The sequence below is a fragment of the Centrocercus urophasianus genome, unplaced genomic scaffold (genome assembly GCF_019232065.1).
Source record: "Centrocercus urophasianus isolate 14NV4802_14NV808 unplaced genomic scaffold, USGS_Curo_1.0 seq_16, whole genome shotgun sequence".
Classification (NCBI taxonomy): Eukaryota; Metazoa; Chordata; class Aves; order Galliformes; family Phasianidae; genus Centrocercus; species Centrocercus urophasianus.
This window is the reverse complement of record NW_024884711.1, coordinates 10,136,257-10,158,520: the sequence shown is the minus strand read 5'-3', so window position 1 is coordinate 10,158,520 and position 22,264 is coordinate 10,136,257. Positions and strand designations below refer to the sequence as shown.

Sequence of the window (22,264 nt, the reverse complement as noted above, 5' to 3'; positions counted from 1 at the left end):
ATATAGAACAAATTAACAATACAATTCTCCCCTATTTTGAATTCCAGGGTGGAAAAATGAAATGGATGGGTGTCTCCTAACCAATGAAGGAGGGTATACACTTTCTACCAATGATCTCAATCTGTGATGAAATTGTGAAAGCCACAGTCATGACCACAGATTTAACTGAGTTTGAAAGGCAAGTGCACATTTGTGTGCAAAGAATATTCAGTTTGAGCTAATTATAGAAGAGCCCAATGTAAGGTATTCTTGGGTTTCCTTCTGCTTCATTAGTTTTACTGTTCATAGCTTTCCTTCAGTGTTATTACTGAAGTGAATGTGGCAGACTGTGTCTAATTGAGGGGGTGGAAACCACCAGTGAAAGACTGGGAGAAGAAGGGATTCTTAAGCCAGGTCTCATTTTTCCTTTTCGCTTCTTTAGGCAAAATTATTTGCTTTAACTCAGACTAGATGTGTGCCTTGAAATAGTGAAGGTAATGAAATGCTAGACATGCACTCATTTTTTCTTCTCTAAACCTTAAAACAAGTGCATATCTGAAAAATGTGCGCTAGTTCAAACAGACAGTGTATTGGAATATCCATTAAAAACAGCATCTTCTGATTAATATTCTTCCTGGTGTAACTTTAAGGGGAACTGGCAGGTATAGTGAAATCTTATTATGCTGGTGCTAGACAAGTTTTCTTCAACATTACAATGCTTGCTGAAGAAGCCTTGAGAAAGGCAACTATGAATTTGCAAGTGATGACCAAGCAGGTACATCCTACGTGTATGAGGTGCAATGCTCTGCTCTAACTTATCCCTTCTGAAGGAAGTGGGCAGTTGAAGTGCATCTTCCCTCACATTAGATCCTCCCCAACCCCTCCAGATTCATTTCCGAACTGGACTTCTAATTCAAAGCTTGGTTCAAACCTCAAGTGTGTTTGAAGACTGAGCAAAATTACCTGCAGAGTTCAGAAACTGAATGACCCCAGCTTGTGTGTGGGGTGGCATGGAGGGATTTTCAGAGAGCAGGATTTTTCTGGGGTTATCTTATTGGTTTCAGTCAAAAGGTTACAAGTGGGTGTAGGAGTTCTCTTGTTAACCAAGTAAGCAAAACCCCGTAAGAATACATTGCTTTACAGAAGATTATGAAACTATAGATAATTCTGAAGCTTGTAAGAACTTCATATTTGCAAAAGTGTAGTAATGGAAAAAGACCAGAAAGGAACTAGAAGCTAAACTAATGGATTGATTTTGGCCCTCTTCTTTCTTTGAGGTAACTTGCACTGGGCTCCACTTTGCCTCACTGCTCTGGGCAAGAACCAGCTGCTCTCCTCTGCTCTTCTACACTGTCCTCTTGCAACCTCTGAGCTCCATTACACAGCAATGTGCTTTCCAACAGACAAGCACAGTGAGGGGTTTCTACAGTCACAAGCATTTAGTTAATTGAAAGTCATCTTTCCAGATAACTTCTCTGCGAGTGGAAGTTTCCTCAGCTGTGTCTGAAAAGGTTGATTTTGTACCAAGGTGAAGTTCTCATCAAAAGCAAACAAAGCTTTAATGGCACTGCAAAAACTCTTCAGAGGATATCTTAATTGGATATCTTCAGTCACTGTTCTCTCCTCAGTGATATAAGGATGCACAGAAAGCACACCCGGGCAGAAAGAAGCAATTATGACAGGCTGAAAGGATGGCAGGACTAGATTTAAACAAAAATCTGGATTCCAAAATCAGAGTTTGGAATTAGCCGTTCCCAAAATCAAAAAGCAATGAAAATGGTGAAGTAGTTGCCTTGGAAAACAGAAATGAAACAAGATAATGATTTCAGTCAAAATGAAGCCTATATCTCAAGGAAAATTTGTGAAGTCTTTGTTGGTTTAATTTTTTTTCTTTTTTTTGAAGTCTGCATTTAAGCCAGAATAAAAATTAAAAAAAGAAAAAAAAGAAGAAGAAGAAAAAAAAAAAACAGAAAAAAAATCAGTTTGAAAGCATTTTCTGCTCCCAAAAGCTTCAAAACATGATTCAAACAGATGTGGAAACAGAATTAAACGAATAAATAACCCACTGTCAGTCTTCTTAATTTAAATCTATCCCTTGCCTTAAGGATTTTAAACCAATGTAGATTCTTAATATTCCTAAGCTTCTTGAAGGTTTCCAAACCAGTTTGCCACTCTTCTCAGAGACAATACAAAGAAATTCAAAGAAGCTCAGAGTACTGGTTCTCATTTTGTCTCTTTGTCCAACTAGAATACAGACCATGCTAAAACTTTACTTCTTCCACAACCAAATTAGTAACAAACAAACAACAACAACAACAACAAACACAGGTTTTTAAAAAATAATCCAATTCTCTTACATCAGTTAGAATGTGAGATTATCAGTAGTTGTGTCACATTTTTTATTTTTTTTTCCCCGAATCCATTGTGCTTTATTACCACTTACACATTTTTGTTTTTTTTTATCTGTAGAGAAAGTAAAAAAGCATGAAAGCACAGTGAGCGTCACATCTCTTTGATGCTTTCATACTGCAGGACCACTGGGAAATAAATAGAACCAGACACGAGGCAAACAGCTCAATGATTTTTTTTTCCACATTACTATAAGAAATGCCATAATCACATTATAAAGTCTATTCAGGGTTAGACCATGGTTAGCCTCGTATCATGCAGACAGGAAAGTGCATCAGAAGAGGAAAGCACGTAGTTATACTTCCTGAGACTATTCTGCAGCTTCCAACAATGTGAGGTTTGGAGAATGCATAGTAGTCCCAAATGGTTTTAAACGCCACAAATTTGTCTATTCCCCTTTCAACTCATGTAAAAAAAGAACAGCTCCTCATGTATGCCCACAATTAACTCTATCACCAGTATAAGCACATGCTCACTGTGCTCACACGCTATTCTCATCACTGAGTTATGACAAACTAGCACTTGATACCATAAGGAGGTTAACAACTTCAGAATAATTTATGGTGAGTGCAAAATACTGTGAAAAAAATCTCTGAACATGGTTAGATCTGATAGTTGATATCTCACATACATTCCATCTGTGTTTTAAAAACAGATCATTCCATGCATTCACAGCAGTTGCTGCTATTATTTTTAACTCTATTTTCTTTCTTTGAGTCTGTTAAAAACAGTTATATTACAATTATATTACACAAATACTGACAGTAGTCAGAAAATTCATAAAAACACAAAAAACAATGCTTTTCTTTTTCTCTTTCTATTACAGATATGTAATACATACATAAAGGAAAGAAGTACAGTTTCTGATTATTTTCTGTATTTAGAATACACTTTTCTAGTCCCTGAAGCTGGAAAACTATTAATTTTCTTCACAGGAGGCACAAGAGAATGGGGATATTTGATCCATGAATAGGACCATAACTGGAAAATCTACAAGCCGATATGTTTTTATTTTTAATACCAATATAGTCTTAATGATAGGTCAGCACTTTGATGAAGGGCTATCTGTCTCAGAAATGCAACAGTCTTAGCACTTTGATTAAGGTGAGAGAGATTGTGGTGAAACACACTTTCAAGAACCAACAGGGTAACCTCAGTGTTTCTAAGGAGATACAGGCAACAGAAAAATTGGGAAAAGTACAAGTCATTTTAAGGTATCACAGAATAGCTGGAAAGACCATGTAGTTCAGATCTTCACAGTTACAAAGAGCTGGAGGCTAGCACTCCATAAAATCAAAACTAAAAGAAAAAGCAAAAAAAAAAAAAAAAAAAAAAAAGCAGTTTATAGGGCAGGAAAAGAAAGTTCAAATGAATTTTGAAGTGCTGGAGATTATGAATGCCAAATCCCTTTGATTTAGATATATCTGGTCTTTGTGACTAGGTGATGTGACTGGGACCAGGCATGCAGTGTCCCTTCATTAGTGGAGCATTACTGAGAACCCCTGCTATGGGAGGGAGAACAGTGCTCTCCCTGCCTGTCAAACAGTAAGAGCCCCCAGAGCTAGGTGCATGGGCAAGAGTTGCACCACTGTGCATGAAACAGGCAAAGACAAGAGAGGGGAGGGGAAAATAAAGAAAAATTGTTAAATCAAATGGCAAAACATTTCTACATCAGTTTGTTAAAAAATCCCTGCATTAAAAAGAGCAGAGGACTGACAGAAACCACATTGCTATAAACTGGCAGCATATCAGAACATTTTTAAAAATACTCAAAGAGGTGCAAACCACTGAGAGGATGCTGCTGCAAACTGGAAAGCAGCTTGTACTCAGGACGTGACTGATTTTGACTCTTTCTTGTGCATTGGCACATTTCCCACGTGAACCAAGATAAGGGTCTCTGCCAGCTGATTGCAAGGAAGCCTGCAGGGACCAGCTTGGAGGTGCAGTGTCTCTCTTTGCCAGGACTAAGGTGATGGCAAGGCCATATGTTTTCTGGGCTGAGGATAGAGTTCTCAGCACCTCTTATGCCTCAGGAAGGGCTGGCGTGTCCCCAGGGCACATGATGAAACCACACATTCATGCAGCAGGCCCAGGGCACCATCACGTGCTATATGGGCTGTGAACTGAGACTTGAATTGCCTCTCAGCTTCACCACACACAGCCATGGCCATGACCTCGTGGCATGAGGCATTTGGTGGCAACATCAATGAAGAATGCTGCAGCCTCGCTGGCCGGTTGCTCCTCTACCACCTCTACCACCCTCCTCCTCGTCCTTCTTCTCCTCCAGCAGGCAACAAGGTGCCAGGCAGAGTCAGTCTGGTGGGCTTACGTTGGCTCAGTGCCTGGATGGGCAGGTCAGAAGAAGGTATACTAGCCAGGGCTGAGAAGCCTCATGCGACCAAAGCAGAGCTTTTCCTCTAGGCACAGCTTCTAGGGTCGTCTTCCACCCTTCCCCAGAAACCACCCAATGCAGAGGTCTGGGGGAAGGCGTCAGCCTTGACTACATAGCAGTGTTTTGGCTGAAGGCAGGGCTGGGGCCTGCCATCATCACTGCCCAGGCAATGGGATCGGCTTGGCCTCTCTTGGCAACTTCCCACACAGGGCAGTAAGTCCTGATGAACTGCAGAGAATGCTTTGCTTGAGAAACAAACAGTGCAGTCACCCTCTGCAGGATTGCTTTAAGTCACAAACAAAAGACGATAAACAAAACACACAACAGATCCCTGTTCAGGCCTGCTGGGCAATCAAGGAGAGGCTGACAATGGCAGGGCCCCCAGGCTGGGTGCCAAGGACAGTCACCCCCAAGGACAGGCACACGCTGCTGCCTTGCAGAGACTCTGGCCACCTGCCAGCCCTTTTGTCTAGCACGTATCAGGCCCATCCATGCTCACAGACTGCTTTGGCTTTGCCAAAGCTGTGTCTACTGCCAGCCTCCTTGCCAACAGTTCAGCTTCTTCTCTTCCCTGCCACAATTTCAACCATCCCGTGTTACCTCCTCCTCTTCCTCCTCCTCCTCCTCCTTTCCAAAGAGCGACAACGCTTGCCTGAGCTGTATGTGACATGGTGTTAACACCTGGCATCCAGAAATGAGTCAGTGAGTCCCTTTGCCCCCACTGCTGTGGCCTGGTTTCCAGAAACATTGACCATTTCCAGATCACCCAAATGTCAGTTGAATACACCAGATACTGATTCTGAGCCTCAAATGTGGAAGAACATGCGAGCAAAAACCAGCGCTGTGCTCCTTAGGCAAACAACTTGGAGGGGAATGAGGGAAGTGGAAATTCTTTATAAAACACTCATTTGACAACCAAGTGTCTTTGGTTGGATGCAATTATATCTGTGCAATTAACAACAAGTTTCATGTAAACCTTGCTGCTTGTATTTGTTTCTGATATGGTCCCCATCCTACCCCCCTCTCCTGCCACTCTCTTTTTTAATAAAAGGAAATTCAAGGACACTAAGTTTTTGACTTAGCAGCAGAAACTACATTAACTCCTTCCTCATCTGATGGTCAAGGTTGATAAAGGATTAGGAGGTTAAGGTCAGTTTGGCTGGGTGCTGGAGCATTTGGATGTTGATCCTTAATCGTTTCTGAACAAGCTATGAAAACAGAAGAGGATTTCTGTGAGTTGCTGCTGTGTGAGAGGCAGGAAACTCTGTGAGAACGGTTTTTTTTTGTGTACATAAATATTTCCCCTTCCAGTCCTCCACAGAAGAGCTTCAATCAAAACCCAGTCAGCATGCAAGTTCATCAACATAGGATCAACTTCAAGGAACTGTGAGGACTTCAAGGTGCTGCTAATGGCCTCTGCAGTATATGCTTCACAGGAGGGCCAGTTTTGCTCTCAACTACAAAATGTTACAAGCAAATGTACACGCTATCATGATTTCTGGTGTATTTAAGCAGTGTCTAAGAAACAAGTGCATACATTAATACTCTGATAAAGAAGATAAATTTGGAAATGAACATTCTGAATCACTATCAATGCCTGCTTGCTTTCAGCATTGTCTGTACAGATTAGTGCAAGTCTCATGAATACAGTACTTTTGAAGTCCTAGATCGTAAAATCGTGTTACTTGATAACAACATCAACTTCTCAGCTCTTTTTTTCTCTTCTTTTTGATATGAAAAAAAATTAAACAGACCCACACTCACTCATGTAATTAAATAGCTCAGAACGTTTATCACACAGTGTAGTGTTTGAACCTTGGTTTCTACAGCTTTTATTACCAAAATTTTAGCATTAGCAAGAACCTATAAGTAATTGAGATTCTGTGGAAAAAAAAGTAAGAACAGTAAAAAGAAAAAAAATCTGAAGTTGTTTTATTTCAAGGATTTTCAACTGTTTTTTCCATTTCCCTTCATCATGCATACATTTTATTTTCTTTTTAATTGGAAAGAGTATTGATTACTATTTATTGATAATTAAAACAAAAAATATTTCCTACAAAAAATATATGTATTAGTATGCATAGAGAAAAAGGCAAATTGTCTTTTACTTGTACATAAAGGAACAATACCTCAAAAAACACCATATTTTTCTGTGCGAATTTTTTATTGATTATTTTTATTTATTAATTTCTTTTTTTTTCTGCCCTGGTTTTTCCATCTCTCCCTGTGTACTCTCATTCCTAGAACTAGTCACCTACATCACATGTGATTGTTCATTTGACGTAAGTGACATGCAGCCATTCAGATTTAAATTCTGCTTATTAATACCGATTCCAAATGATCATTTTCATTTTGGCTCACACTCACATACATTTGATTCCTGCAATATTAAGCTCAAACAGTCCCTGCTTGTAGCTAGAGAGTAGTACTTATTTTACTACCAATTTAAAAAAAAAAGCACATTGTAGTTTATTAAACCAAGTCTCCGTTAGTCATCACGAGTCATACAACCAACAAACATGGTTGTCATTTCGGGTAGCCATTGGCTGCTCAGGGTGAGGGTGGAGGTATGTGGGCTATGAGTGGGAGAAAAGAGGTTACTGAGGTTAAAAGGAGGAACATATGACTATGTCTGCCCCTGGTGCCACTGCTGCTTATTCCCTCTTTGGTTTTCACCTCATGCTGGTAGGCACACAGCCAGCACACTTACCCACAGATCAGTTGCTTAGGTCGTAATTTATTTTGTGCCTTTTTGATAATGGATGTGGCTGTGCGTGTGGCTTTTTTCAGCACATACAATTTTAATACAACATAAAATGTTGCACATGCTTCTGTTGTTGCCCATGGTATCTGGCTGACTTATTTAGCTATATAATGGGATGTGTGTCATTAGAGGTTGTGTGACTTCAGTTATGCCTAATACACGTGCAGAGATGAGAACACACCCGAACACATGCATATACCTATACTAAAGAGAGATATCTTCCCACTCGGTCTCCACTGCACATAATCAGTGTGGAGGGAGAGCTGTGCATGGCTGAGAAATCACACAGATATCGGAGACCAGTCCCAGTCAATTCAGGACATGCTCCAAATCACCCTGCTGGGTCTCTTCCTCCTTGCAATAAAACACACTTTTCAGTCTGCTGTGTGCATGCCTTTGTCACTATCCCAAAGCCCTGTTCTCACTGTTTCAGAAAATCTCTGGACAAGGATATTCACTGCTCTCCTGCAACTTCAGCATCACCCACTGAAGACTGCTGGCATTGGGGCACTGCGATCTGAGTTCTGGTGCTTACCCCTGAGCACTTGAGTGAAGGGTCTCAATGTGGTAGTGGGCTGCTGCTGCATCTCAAAAGAGGGCTGGCCACCAGGTGTAAGCTGCAGAGCCAATTTTATTCCAAGATTATTTGACATATTCCGTTAGCTCTATCTCTGACCAGCACTGGTAGCTGTTTCTAGGCACAGTCCCACTGCAGAACACACAAGTACTGATTCCTTAAGAGGATCAGCTTCCAGCCAGGTCAGCACTCCCAGAGAAATCTGTGTGAGGCACTGTGCTGGAAGGGCTGTCCCTGTGGAAATCTTCATTACTATATAAAGAGGAGGTAGTGACTGTCTTTTCCTCTTTGCTCCTTTCCTTATGCTTTTTTTCTGCTTACCTCCAGGGAATTCTGTTCACCCCCTATTTATTATTAGAGTGTGGAAAGCACTTACTGCTTTCCTGGTTGTCCACACTCTAAAGTAACACTTAAAAGAATATAAACAGCTGAAATCTAGTCTACTTCAGAAACAAATAGAATGGCAGCCCTGGTTACTACACCTGTCCCTGAATACCCCCCCTAATACTATTTGTGGTTTTGCATCACATTTTCCTATGTTAAAAAAAGAAGAAAAAGAAACCCTTTTGTTGCCAGCTGAAGAACCCACAAACAAATGGGCAAATCTGACTAACTGGTTATGCAGAGAAAACAATGGAAATGTGTATGCACCAAATGCTGGTGACAGCCCCAGAGAAAGAATTGGAAAAGTAGAAAAATGTTCTTCACGCTCTTGTAACAACAAAATGCACAATGGAAGACTGAAGTGGGAGCTAAGTGTTGACTGTTTCTTCTCAAGAGCCTAGCAAGCAGGGCAGTGCCAGGCTTCCCTTGGGCTGCCCCAGTGCTGCTCCAGGACCATACTGCAGCTCTCCCTGACTCTGGCCCTACAGCCCACCCATCAACAAAACAGCGCCTGACTTCAGCCACAGTTTTCCTAAGTAAAGGCATCAGATGATATTGCATGGCATTTTAGTGTAGCTATAGGGAATCCTTCCTCCTATCCTTGCTCTTTCATTATTGTTAACAAAAGTTGGTTAAAATTCTGTCCTTATGTTCAAATATTAGTATTTGTAGTGCCTTTTTTCTTGATCAAGCTGTGAGCTTCCTGGCCACTGTGGGTTCGCTAGGAAATTCAATGTTACTATTTTGATGTAGAATGTTGACATTTTTGTGGTCATATGTATCATAGCTGAGCTAAACTCAACAGGAAACTGCATTTATGTTTGCCTGTTGGCTTAGTGTGTGTATCCCACAACTATAGTGTAGAAACAACTGATAAGCTCATGGGAAACCCATGAAAACCAATTTAGATAGAAGGAGCTTGTAGGTGTCATGCCAGTCATCCGGGTATAAGCTACACCAAGAAAATATACTGTAGTTTTGCATTCAAGAATTTGTATAAAATCATGAGCAGTTCCACAGTTTTGGTAACCAAACTGAAGCTGTTTTCACAGTCAGAAGGAAGAAAGCTTCAGAAGAGAGACTTTCACGAAGAAGGTTAGAGCTTGACCTCCCTCTCATTTTCTTCTGAAGTAACAGACACAGCTAATCCATTCCAAGGTGAAAAAATAGCTGCTAGAAAACTATGGAAAGAGTAATCCAGCCTAGGGAGTCAGAAAATGCCCGTTTGTATGCCCATTTGTTTTCTGGGAAACCTCACATATCCACATGCTGAAAGGTTTGGTCCAAGAAGCTCTGATGTTGGAAAGGACAGAAGCCTTCAGATAGCAACACAGGTCCTTTCTATTCCCAGAGAAGGATTCTGTAGCAAGGAAGCTAGAAAATAGCAATTGGTTGGGCAGCTGTTGAGGCTGGGTCTGAAAACCACAATATTTTGAAGGGAATCTGTGGAAAATGGCACTGCCCAGCTCACTGAACTCTGAATCTGATAAGGAACTTGTTTCACTTTTCTCTTTTAAAAGGGAATGTTCCTATAAATTTCTGTCCTAGAATCACAATAGGAGCTGGACTTGATGATCTTCATAAAATGACACTCAAAGAGAAATATAATCTATTTTTTTCACCCTTGGAGGTTCATCTGACAATTACTGTTTGATCCCAATCACTCATTCTTTTTCTCATGCACTGCTGTTCTGGATCCTAGGTCCCCTCTTGCCCAGCCAGCTTAGGGGTGCAAGGGACAGCCAGGGCTGTGACTGGGCAATGTCCCTCACTCGCCTTTTCTGTGCCAAAGCTTCCTTTTCTGAATTTGGAAGTCTTGCTTGTTGTGAAGATCTTGGAAAGCTCTGCAGAGCCCATCTTATGTTTCATCTAGGTTGACGCCTCTTGCCGACAAGGTCAGAGGACTAGTCAGGGCCACAGACTTCCTCTGTGATCTCCACCTAAACTGCTTGAAAGAAGTGCTGTGAAACCTGAAGCTCACTTTCTGTCAGCCAAGTTTTTATTTACAGCAATAAAAGATAGCACTGAATATTATTAGCCTGACCAGGGGGACGGTTGGAAGCAAGGTTTCCACTTACGTGTGCCGTGCACCTGGCAGCAGTATCACCAACTTCAATTCTGCCACCCCAGCCTTTCTGTCAGCTTTGCCCACTGTTTGTATGGCTTCACACAGCAACGGGGGAGAGAAAAATATATTAAAAATAGGAAAATGTTACTGTCAAGCTCCCAACTTGACAGATGAACACAAAGTGGAAAGGCAATCTCCAAGACCACGTTTAACTCAGTTTTGCAATTTCCTACTTCTAAGTTTTCATGTGTCTGCTCAACCTCTCTGTTCAAGGAAACCTGGGATATTCCAGGAACATTTCACATCCTAGCCAGCTATTTGATAGCCACATCATGATCACAGTTAAAGGAGTCCTAGAGAGGAAATTTCCCTGAGAATGAGGATAGACACTGGGCAGAGAAGTTAACTGGTATGGACCTGGCTATTTTTTTTTTCCCCACAGCAATCCACCCTAAATCAGTGTATGCTGATGTCCTCATATTCACCCATCTGATCCACTAACAGGCTAGCATCATTCTGGCCTAATAAAGTATCTTCACATCAGTTTTGGCTGGTCTGAAAATACTGAGTAACATCACCACTAGATGAAGCAATGCAAATGGGTCAGAAAATGCAGCAATATTTTAAATCCAGAATAAAAGAGCTGGTCAGAAACTTTTTAGAAAATGTCACTTACCACAGTATGGCAATTTGCTGTCGTTATGCGTTTCATGGAGATCTACTGGGTTGCTGAAACTTTCCACTCTGAAATTGTTAAAATTATTTAAGCAATGAGAATTACAGGCAGGTATGTATCCATTAGCTGTAAATTGATTTAAGTTAAGCAGATTCTGCTTGCCTTGCTACGAGGATCAATCTTATTATTATTCTAACTTATCTTTCCAATTTCGCCCTAGTGGTGGCCACCGTGGAAAAGTCATTAATTTCTGTGCTGGTGATTTTAAGTCTTTCATGCCATTTTGTATCTGCAGAAAGAAATCCATCTACTCTTTCTCATCCTGAGCTTACCTTTGTTTCTCACATTTCCTGTCTTTGTAAATCTGCTTATTAACACTTTCACTATATTGCCATAGGGCAATTCAACACTGTCTCAGTCACACTTCTGCTGAAAGTCTTATTCACACTTCTGTCTTCTCCAGGCTTGATTATTGTAATTTTCCATATCCATGGCCTTTGCCAGGAGTTCGCTTTCTCATTTTGTGTTGTACAGGACAGAAGGCATAAGGTGATTAAGAAGTTACAAATGCAAGTCCTTATCTTGCACCAAGGGCTGTATTGTCAGCTGCTTGAAGTGCAGCAGTGGGCAATGCCACAGCCTTGATAAGGCTCGTTTCTGTGTTGAGCTACTCCCTGGAAACAAAATCTGCCCAGTTCTCACTGCCCAGCTTGAACATGGGACACCCTTAATCATGTTTATACCCTATTTGTGTTCATCCTTATACTGTGAGTAATACCACAGTACAGATGAAAGTATTTAGATATATAAAGTTTCTTTCTCTGAAATAGATTACATTTCCCAATCTCCCTAAAATGATGGCGAAGACCAGGCCTTGATCTGTGTTTAGTAGCCTGGGCAATATGGTGCCTGTAGGGATGTGGGTTTGCACACAGCTGTGTACATGGTAGTACTCCAGATTACAATGGAATGTTCTAACTGCAGCAAAAGCAATTCCCAAATGTCTGTTCCAGAAAAGCAGCAAGGAACAGATCTTCACACTCTCACAACAAATTGCAATGGACTTGTCAATGAAATCGATGGAGATGTCCCTTTCTGCCCTGATAGGGTCATTGAATAGTCACAGCTATATAAACATGACCATGGTAAATCTGGTGTTTTGTTTTTCTTCATCTATAATAGGTCCAGCAGTTTAATATCTTCCAGTTTAGCAGTAGGCAAGAACTCAGACTCAGTTTAGGCAGAACTGCAGAGGACATGGACAAATCCAGCTCTGAAGGAAATCAGTTTATGAATCTTTTCACACAAATATAGCCAATCTCTCTTAGTCCTCTCTACACATTGTCCTACATTGTGCAAGAGTTAGAATAAGGCTTTTGATAAAGCTGTCTAGTATTTTCTAGAGATTGTAGATTTAAAGGCTGTAATAACACACGATCTGACTTTCTTTGTAAAGCTGCTCTCACATTGTTATCCCTAAACTAACCCCTGAATGACTAAAAAGTCATTCAGCCTTGATCTGAAGACAATTAAAACTGAAGAACTCCACCTCATTTGCAATGCAAGTATACTTGGCTTTCCTTTTCATTCACTGAATCTTTGTGTTTGATTGTTAGGTGAAAGACTTCTATACTTTCTATACACTATATCAAAGCAGCTCTTGATTTTTCTTTTGATAAAATATTGATTTAAAAGTATTTCACTGTGAAGTACTTTCTCCAGCCTCCTTTGCACTCTCCCCAGGTAGGCAGCAAGAGGTACAATACTACAGTGCAGGGATGCTTTGCTGTATTTGGAGGTAAAGTTGCTTCTTACCAACTTCCACCAATGAAAACTAGCTGTTCATTAAGGCACAGCCTTCCACATATTTTCAACTACATCAGTTATATCACATCTTGATTCTAGACAGAAAAACTCCCCCTGCATACAACATTTTGACATATGAACACATACACAAAAAAAAAGCATGTTACAGTATGATGGACACGAATGCATGGAATAGTAAGCCCATGCTGGAGTGGAGGCTTAAGGCTACAGCTGTATATGTGTGCTTCCTTATTGCATCACAATCTGAAAGATAGTTCCCACAGGACGCTGGAGTATATGACATGTTGATTCAAGTGCCCCATGACTGATTACACAGCGGCCACAACATGGCAGACAACCCCCGATCTGGTGTAAAACCTGCCAAATCAAACCTACTTTCACCAGTTTTGTTTTTGGAATAGTTTTAACCTTGCAGAATGAGCACATGGATCATGCTCTAGGAGCCCCCTGACTTTATTCACTGTCCTTTAGAATCAAAGTCTAATAAGGACAGATTCACTAACAGGATTTCTTTAACACGATTCTTTAAAATAAATAAATAAATAAATCAGTAAATACTTGCCAGAGAAAACATGTCAAAAGCATGTTTAGACATAACACAACCCATGGTAAACCAAATCTACCAACAGAAGACCACAAGGAGTAGGTTCACACCAATTCAGAATCCCTGGGGACTCCGAAGGTTTTCCTGTGGGTATTCTGTCTGTTAATTTAAGCACCGTACTGACATGATACTTTATTTTCACTAGATGAATCATTTGGCACTATTTGCAAAGTAATTTTAGTTTCCCTTTCATGAAACAAGGGGCATCATCTTTAGACTAGTCATTTAGGTTTGCCCTTTTTTTCCCCTCTCCTTTGTACTATTCTGAGATGCAGATGATGCCTTATGTCATCATGGACACAATTCAGAATTTTTCTTGGTTATTATTCATATATCTGTTGTTGTAAGTTTAATTCTTTAATTTAATGGAGTTTAATTCTTCATTATTACCCCTAATTCTGCCTCAACACATGAAAGCTATGACCAGACCTTAGCTATGCTGTTGGTGTTTCCAGATACCAATTACACTTAAGAAATTAAGGCTCTTGTATTTGCTCCAGTACAGTCAGCAACATGCCCACTTTGCAGTAGAGCTGCCCACTAACTCACTGGAATGCTAACAGTACTCCAACAGTACTCCAACACCTTCCCACTACTTTCCCAACTTGTCAACACCAGGCATGTTTTATGGCAGCTTGTTAGCAAAGACTCCCAGAGCAGACCAGGCTCCTGCAGGGACAGGAAGCATGATATGAGCCCCTGAGCATCAAGAAGGACCATTGCAAAGCCAAGGAGCAGTGAATTGCTTGCCTGGGTTTTTCAGTGTGACTGCTCATAAATGAGCAACACTGAGTCCAACACTCAGATTAATGTCACAGCTGCCTGCATCTGGCTCCACTGTGAAGTTAAGTTTGGAGTAACAGGGAGGTTGCTCATATAAAAATGAAAAATATTCTGTTTATAAACATTATCTAAAACCTGGAAAAGGATTTTCAGTTCATATTACCAAGTAAACTACTTCTGTTTAGGGTGGACTTAAAGGTTTACTGCCCAAAGATGAAGTTAAAAAGATATTTATTTTCATCCTGTGCTGAACAGAAATACAGGCTGCATGAAAAGCAATCTTGAAATATTTCAGGTCTTCCTCAATTCTCTGTCTGAGAGAATACTTTTTCATGGAAATTTCATTATTTCCAGATTTCTCTTATTCTGTACAGTGGACTCAAATAGCAATAAGATGAGTCTGGTGGAGAATGAGGGTGATGGCAGAAGCTACACAAAGATATAACATTGTGATATCATAACGTTGTCTTTTAGTGGAGTGGCTACATACTGCTCAAAGCAATCCACATGTGTCCTCGGTGATTCAGGGCCACTTCTGAATGCCTAGTTCAAAATGTCACAAAGTGAAAATGAAATTAAATGCTTTTGATAGCAGACGGATTCTACTTTTGCTAAAAGCATCATAAGGGAAAGAAAAGAGAAAAAAAAAAAAGGAATTAACTACACTAGACTACCCTGAAACCAAGAGAGCTCTACAGAACATAGCAGAGGTGTGAGACAGTGTGTAGCATACAGATTGATTCCCTTTCCTTTTCCCCTCATATTGGCAATGTCAGGTCAAATCCTCTTTCTTTCGTTGCTGTGTTTTTCCTGCCACCCTCTTTTTGTTGGCGATTAATGAATTTTAAAGCAGCTTCACACAATCAGCAACATGTTTATAACCCCCAACTTGTAATAGATAATTTCAGGATTCATAGGAAAAAAATAATTGAAATATTCCATAATCTTTTCCTTTCCATGCTCCAAATCTTGAGTTCAATTTCTCCTGGCTGGGTTTTGGCCAACAATCAAAGTGTAACAATGATTTAAACTGTTAAAAAGGAAATAATACCATCCATATCAAAGGCAAGACCATCACATTTAACACCACTGCTCGGTGGCAAATAATGACTCTGAAGAAAAAGAAATTGTACAATGAAAAAATAAATGGTATAGTGAAGTATTTACATAGTTTCATGTATCTGATTGAGGTTCCTTGTATATTCAGCAGATACTTGTGCCTCCAGTGATGAGGATATAGATGTTCATGGAGACGACTCCTTCCATTACTCTCAGGGTCCCTACTGCTACTAAGCTGTTTAGCATTTTGTCTTTCATTAACAGAGATCTACTTTCAGAAAATAATGTCTAGGATGAAGAGAATTTGGCTCAATTCTTGCTTTTTATACCAACTTCCCAAGTGATTTGACTTTGAATGTGACCTGTTAGTTCCAGAGGTTCATTAAAGGAGGATGTTCTTTCCTTTCTGCACCTTGACAGGTGTTGTAAAAGGCTAAGCCACAGATATCACTGTGATAAAGTTCATATTGATACCTAGGAAAAACTGCTCCAGAAAGTGCAAAAGCATGGAAGCACAATCCCTTGTGAAAAAAAAAGGGTATATTTGCTGATCAGTTTGTAATTACTCTGCCTCTTGTGCTTACTCATCTTTTTCAGGATGAATCCGTGTCCATGGAAGTCCTCCTTTATCTGATACAGCAGACTCTGCATTAAGGGCTTGAGAGAAATGACACTATCGGATGCCTGAAAGCAGATCTGTAAATAGAACTGTACAAAAGCACATTTGTGCTTATCAAATCTCTATATACAACATCAGGATGTCTCATGCAGGACATAATTGTGCTACATGTAAAGCATATGCACAGGTGATGAAAAGGAAAGCCCAGATCGGAAAAAATTTCAGTGCATATGAAATATTCCACCCTTTTGCACAGAACAGAGAATTGAAGTACAAAGGTGCTAAGTGACTTGCCTAAATTCATGCAAGAAACCTCTGGGAGACTAAGAAAGTGAACCCAGATCTTCTGAGTTGGTCCTCATTGAGTGTTATAACCACAACCCCCTCCTTCCTCCCCACCTTCTTGCTCAGTTTAGTTTCTCTTTTGATTCTTTTCAAATTTAGTCCTACCTTCTCTTTTACAAGAAATCATATTTTTTTAAAGAAGGGTAACTGATTGTACTCCCTCTCTCTACAAATTATACCTGCATGATTACCAACTTCTTCATTAACTTCTATACTAGAGAAGATACAACTTAAATTCCTTTGCTCTGCTCTGCATTTCCCTGCTCTGCTTGCTTTCTAATCAGTTTATAAATGAAAGCGATATTCTGATTGTTCCTGGAACAGCTTTTCTTCCCAGCTAAATCTGAGAAACCCATGTGTTTCATGGCAATTCCCCATAAGACTCACATGTTTCATGGCAGTTCTCCCTGGGAAGTACAATTCCTTAAAGGCCACCTACCCTGTGGAGAACTGGCATGTACTCTCTTCCTAACCTCATGTTGTTTTCATTCCAGGACTCGCAGCAAATAAGCATTTTTTATTGCACTGCAGTGTGTACACAACCAAAGTATAAAGAATATTAGATTCTTTCCACAGCATGTAGGGACCTGACTGTAACTCTTAGTCACACTGCTGAACACTGAGTCACCCAAGGACCCCCTTCTACTCAAACAAGGCATTACTCACGCAGATGCTCCCAAAGATAATTAAGGACTGGAAATTTGTACCTTCATTGTTAATATCTAGGAGTTATTCTAAGGAAAGCGTTCCTGCATGTTGGATCAGTACTAGAAAAAACAAATGTATGAACACAAATAAGCAACTCTTATTTCAAAATGCTTGTTCTTTTTAACTTAATTCTATTTCAAATTCCAGGGAGTTAAGAGAAACACTGAACTCATATAAAATAAGAAAAATCTTCTTGGGCTATTCCTCAAAAACTGTTCTCATAGGTGAACTATATGACGGGTGGTCAGCCTGCAGATGGGGGTAAACTTGAAGGAATATTTTCAATTAAAAAAAAAAAAAAAAAAAAAAAGAGCTCACTTCAGCTGAGCTCATTTCAGCAGTGGAGCTACCATGTGACTGTTCAGAGAAAAGCCATATCAGTGTCACACAACAGTCCGTACGCTACAAGACTTTACAGCCATGCTTGTGGATGCATATGTGGTTGCCTGATTAAACTCAAGAATATAGTCTGTCAGTGTAAGCTGGAAAAAAGGACCACTACAACAGCTTGCCTATTAACAGCTTTTTTTTGTTGCCTTGGCTGCCATTCTCCCCATGGGAGGAGGAAGATGAGATAACCCAGTCAAGAAGCAACCTTCCACTGCAAGAAACCAGCTACACGCAACATCATTTGCATTCAAAGCTTGTTTTTTGTTCACTGTCAGAGGGATTAGCAGTTCCCATACTGACCCTTGTGTATATGTTTCATTCCTCCTCCTTCCACCTCTCCCCACTAAAATTGTTCTTAGTAACTGACACTATTTGGTTTCTTTGTTAGTAGAGTCAATAGACAAGCTGGCAATTAGACTGAATAGAATTACTTTCTGTTTAAGCTAGATAAAGTAGCCAGAGCTAACAACAGGTGTCTGCAGTGTCTGTAGATGGGGGGAAAGCTTGTGCTAGAGTGCAGCTCCAAGAAGCTGTGCCAGTACCTATTGTTCCAAACACACAGCACGTGCAGGAACTGGTGTGGTCACATTAGCATTTGCTGAATGTAACTAACTTCAGCAGAAGCAAGACAAGGCTGTTCACTCTGTCGCCTCTGGTTTATACCAAAAAGTAAGACCACACCTATCAGCTCATGCCTGAACGTGTTGGGCCCAGGTTCCCCTGTCCAGCAGTGGTTACCTAAGGCATCTATAAGCACCACAAATTAGCAGTCTTTTCTTCAGCATTTTGCAGTTCAGGGGCTCTTTGAGCCGGAGGGGAAGTTTTGAATTTTACTAAAGTGCTATTTGCAGGTAGACGTAAACAGAGAGGGTCAAGTTATTGTGGGAAAAAGCCCAGCATTATCACATACAGTTTCTCTCAGACAGCATCCAGATGTCAGCTTAGATGTGCCATTCTGTAGAAATGCGGATGGATTGGCTGACCAGAAAGAGAGTAGTTATGGGATGGGCAAAAAACAAAAAACAAAAAACAAAAAAAAAAAAAAGTGGGGCAGGGAGAGATCTTATCTGTCCACCTGCCTTTTTAAAGGCAACTAATGAATTTCAGTCTCCTAAATTGTCTACCTAGGCATTTGTAACACACTGACATCAATGGTATTTGATTGCAAGTCAAGGAGTTCACAGTGCAGGTGTTCCAGGCCCGGCATTCTCCTTGCTCAACACATCTCTCTTCCCCTCTCCACCTCAGATCCTAAAGCTGCTGGTCTCGGTTCGGCACTCAGCGGGAGCTGCCTCAGGTTGGTCACTGGGACAGCAAGAGCTGGGGTTCAGCTCCCCATACTCACACTGTTTGCTCAGAGCAGTATGATTCTTTTCTCCCTAACACTTCAGTGACACTTGAATAGCTTGTCGTGCCAATAAAGACTCATTTAAACTGAGCAGAAATCACACTAATAAGACACAAAGGAAGAAGTTAATATGAGCTACAGCAAAGAAAGTTTTGAAGGAGAGAGAGGGAGAAAATTGCTTGTCAAAATTGTACTTTGCACCTAATTGTATGAAAATGTCAACTCCTATCTTGGGTGTACAGCTGTGATGGATCAAGTGGGTAATGAATGAACATGGCATAAACAAAATGAGATTTATGGAATAGAAATGGGGGGAAAAATGGCAAGAACAACCTCATTGCATTGACAGAGCATTTGACTAAGACAGTTGCAGGCCAGCTTTAAGCAACCCCTGTGATTCCAAAATTCAGATACATTTGATGCTCATTCCTCCACGAGAACATGCCGAGGCATGTAGTTTTACTAATTAAATACGTTAGGTGCAGGTTTCTGATATGATAATCAACGGCAGAAGGGCAGCTTCAGCATTTAAAGCATCTTAACGAGGTGTTAGAACTCTGCCCCTTTGAGGTGGATGGGGAAACTTTGTACACGCATCTCTGCCCCAGCCCGCCTGGCTGAACAGCAGAGATCACCCTGACGGCCAGGAGACATCGCGAGCTGAATTGCTGGGCTGTTTCTTTCCTCGCTCCCTCTTCGTTTCCAACTGCTAGGAAATGTGAAGTCAACGAGAAAAAATAGTCCAACGCCGGATATACTGGGAGAGGGAAAAATACGCCTTACATCATCAATGTACGCACCTCCCGTTTTGCTTCCAAGTCATTTGAAGCTTCATCCTATTTAGGCACGGAGGGAGTAAATGGATAGTGTGTTTTAACAGCTCTCCATTACCGTTTCTTTTGTACGGAACAAAACGCTTTCTTTTTCAAACGGTGGTCTATCAGGCGCTCAGGTGTGATTAATCAGCCCCTATTTGCACAGCGCTTTGAAGACGGACAGGGCTGTAGAAAAGCAACGGGTTATTATTGCGAATGTAAAACTCCACGAATTCCACTTCCTCACTAAGCCAGTCCTGCAAACAACTGTCACCAAACAAACAATTGGAGACATAAGTACATCACTTCATTCCCCTCAAAGAAATATTAACTTCAAAGCCAAGTTAGGACCATTTAAATGCAAGCAACTCTAAAAGCAACAGGAGGCTGAGCAGGAAGCCAGGGTACGGTCGGGGACTGCAGTACAAGTGTCAGCCAAGAACTATGCATAAGTTTTTTCCACCAGCAGCACTAAAAAGAGACTTATCCTGTTGTGCAGCTCCACAGTGGTGCACACAAGCAAAGTTTCAGAGAGACAGAAATTCCACGTTTTACCAAGAGATCCTACTCTGATGGGCAAACACTCAGCCCTGCTTCAGATAAAGCTTCTCTGGGCATTCTTCTGCACCACCTTTCGCTGCAGCCAAAGGCCAGCATCTCCACCCAAAGAATTTTAACTGTTCAGTGGATCTGGGGCCCCACCTGTGGTCTACAGAGTAAACAAATAAATTCATTTCCAATCTACGTAAAACCAAATTTACATCTTCTTTTAATTGCACAGTCAGTTCAGTTGTCATATTAGTGTATTTGCTGTGCAATTTGCCATCAATCAGAACACGGAGGGCAATTTTGGCATATGTTTAGTCCTTCCCTCATCTGCTCCAATCTTACACATAAACTGTGGTTAGCATCAGTCAAAAATATCTACAGGTGCTCTTTGACCCGCCAGCAATTAACTGTCAGAATGTTGAGAATAATAAGGGCACCTCTCAGTAAAATTGTTCTTTTTTTAGTTGCTTTTGTCGTTGTTGTTTTTTCTTTGTTTTTAATGAATTAACCGAGTTAAAGAAATCAGCTGAGTACCAAAAAGGACTTAAGTGCTGTTCTCAGAAAGGAAGAAAGGAGCTCATACTGATTTATTCAGGTGACTGAAGCCTTCAGTAAAAGTCCTCTGCTTGTTTTGTGCAAGCAAAAGAACTGTTGACTCACGGGCCTACCCGTGTTCTTCACAAATTGCTCCTGAGGATGCTCTGTTGAACTCTTTGGTCCTTATCTTCTGTGTAGTATTACGAAACCAGGTGTGACTGAAGTCATCAAGGCTGCGCTTAACCCTTTGTCAGATATGGAAAGCTCTGTGATCTATTTTCAGTATGAAGCATCTATTTCTCTGGCATCTCAGCCTAATTTTAGATTTCTCTTTACAGTCTCATATTTTGGTGAAAATTCTAATAACCAGAACTGCACAATTACTTGCGTCAGTCTGGTACAAATATAATCATCTTGACTTGCAGGAAAGATTAGGGGAGATGAGGTGTTTTGTAAAGCATATGCGTTTAATATGAAAAGTGGAAAGAAATGGAAAGAAGAATAAACAGATGTAAACAGTGGACAGTGCTTTGCACTTGCTGATGACAATTAGCTATATCTTTGATTGAGGTGAGAAGGCATTTGAAGAGCTTTTTCCTCCTCTGGTTTTCCTCCCTGCTAAGGAATGTCGATTTGCCTTGCTGCAGACACATCCTTGCCACAGGAATAGAGGCTGACATGCAAGAATGCCAGTTAGAAAGTGACTGATTCAAATCGTTTTTTCCACAGGAAAACTCCCCAGTGAGAACTAACCAAGGCAGCTAGGTGAATGTTTCCTGGATGACCTGTCTGAACTGACTGGAAGCAGAGGGGAATGGGGTGCTGCTCTCTACTGTGTTCTTGTTTCCTGGGGAAGAGGCCCCTGTGCCAGCTCTGTGCTGCAGCCTGCAGTGCTGTCAGTCAGCACTGGGGCTCTGAATGTTGTTTGTTCCAGAACAAGGGGTTCGCTATAGCAAGTGTGCCAGGAGAAGCACACAACTAAGGGTGTGCTGCATCTCAACTGTGAGATTCGGCAGGCCCTTGCAAGGACAACATCCACCTCTCTGCACCTCCACCTGTCTGCTCCCCCTATGTGAATCTACAGAGCTGTAAGGCAAAGAAAAATCTATCAATCACAAAAGAAATCTATCAGTCAGTAATCTAAATACTTGAGGCAGTCCTAGAAGACTCCAGAAGCAAAGACTTGAGAAAATCTAAACAAAAGAAAGGAAAACAATTTCCTTCAATTTTACAGATGACTTTTCTTCTTTTTTGGATAAATTGGAAGAGAGTGGAAGAAAGATGAAGGACATTTTGCATGTTTGTTTTATACGAGACAAAACATCTCCTCATTTTTTCTCCCAGTTATTGTGGTTATTGCAGCAGTTAGCTCATTACACTGACACCAGAGACAACATTTTTGGTCTACTGATTTATTGTTTCCATCTTTTC

General features: G+C 40.8%; 1 long non-coding RNA gene across 1 annotated transcript in view; it reads right to left on the bottom strand.

Moving 5' to 3' along the window:
• Window positions 1–11,260: 11,260 nt before the first annotated feature.
• LOC122159754 overlaps window positions 11,261–22,264 on the bottom strand; it is a 128,368-nt gene continuing 117,364 nt past the window's right edge. The window contains exon 4 of the long non-coding RNA XR_006168615.1: window positions 11,261–11,317. This is a non-coding gene — a long non-coding RNA (uncharacterized LOC122159754). The remainder of the gene's footprint in view (window positions 11,318–22,264) is intronic.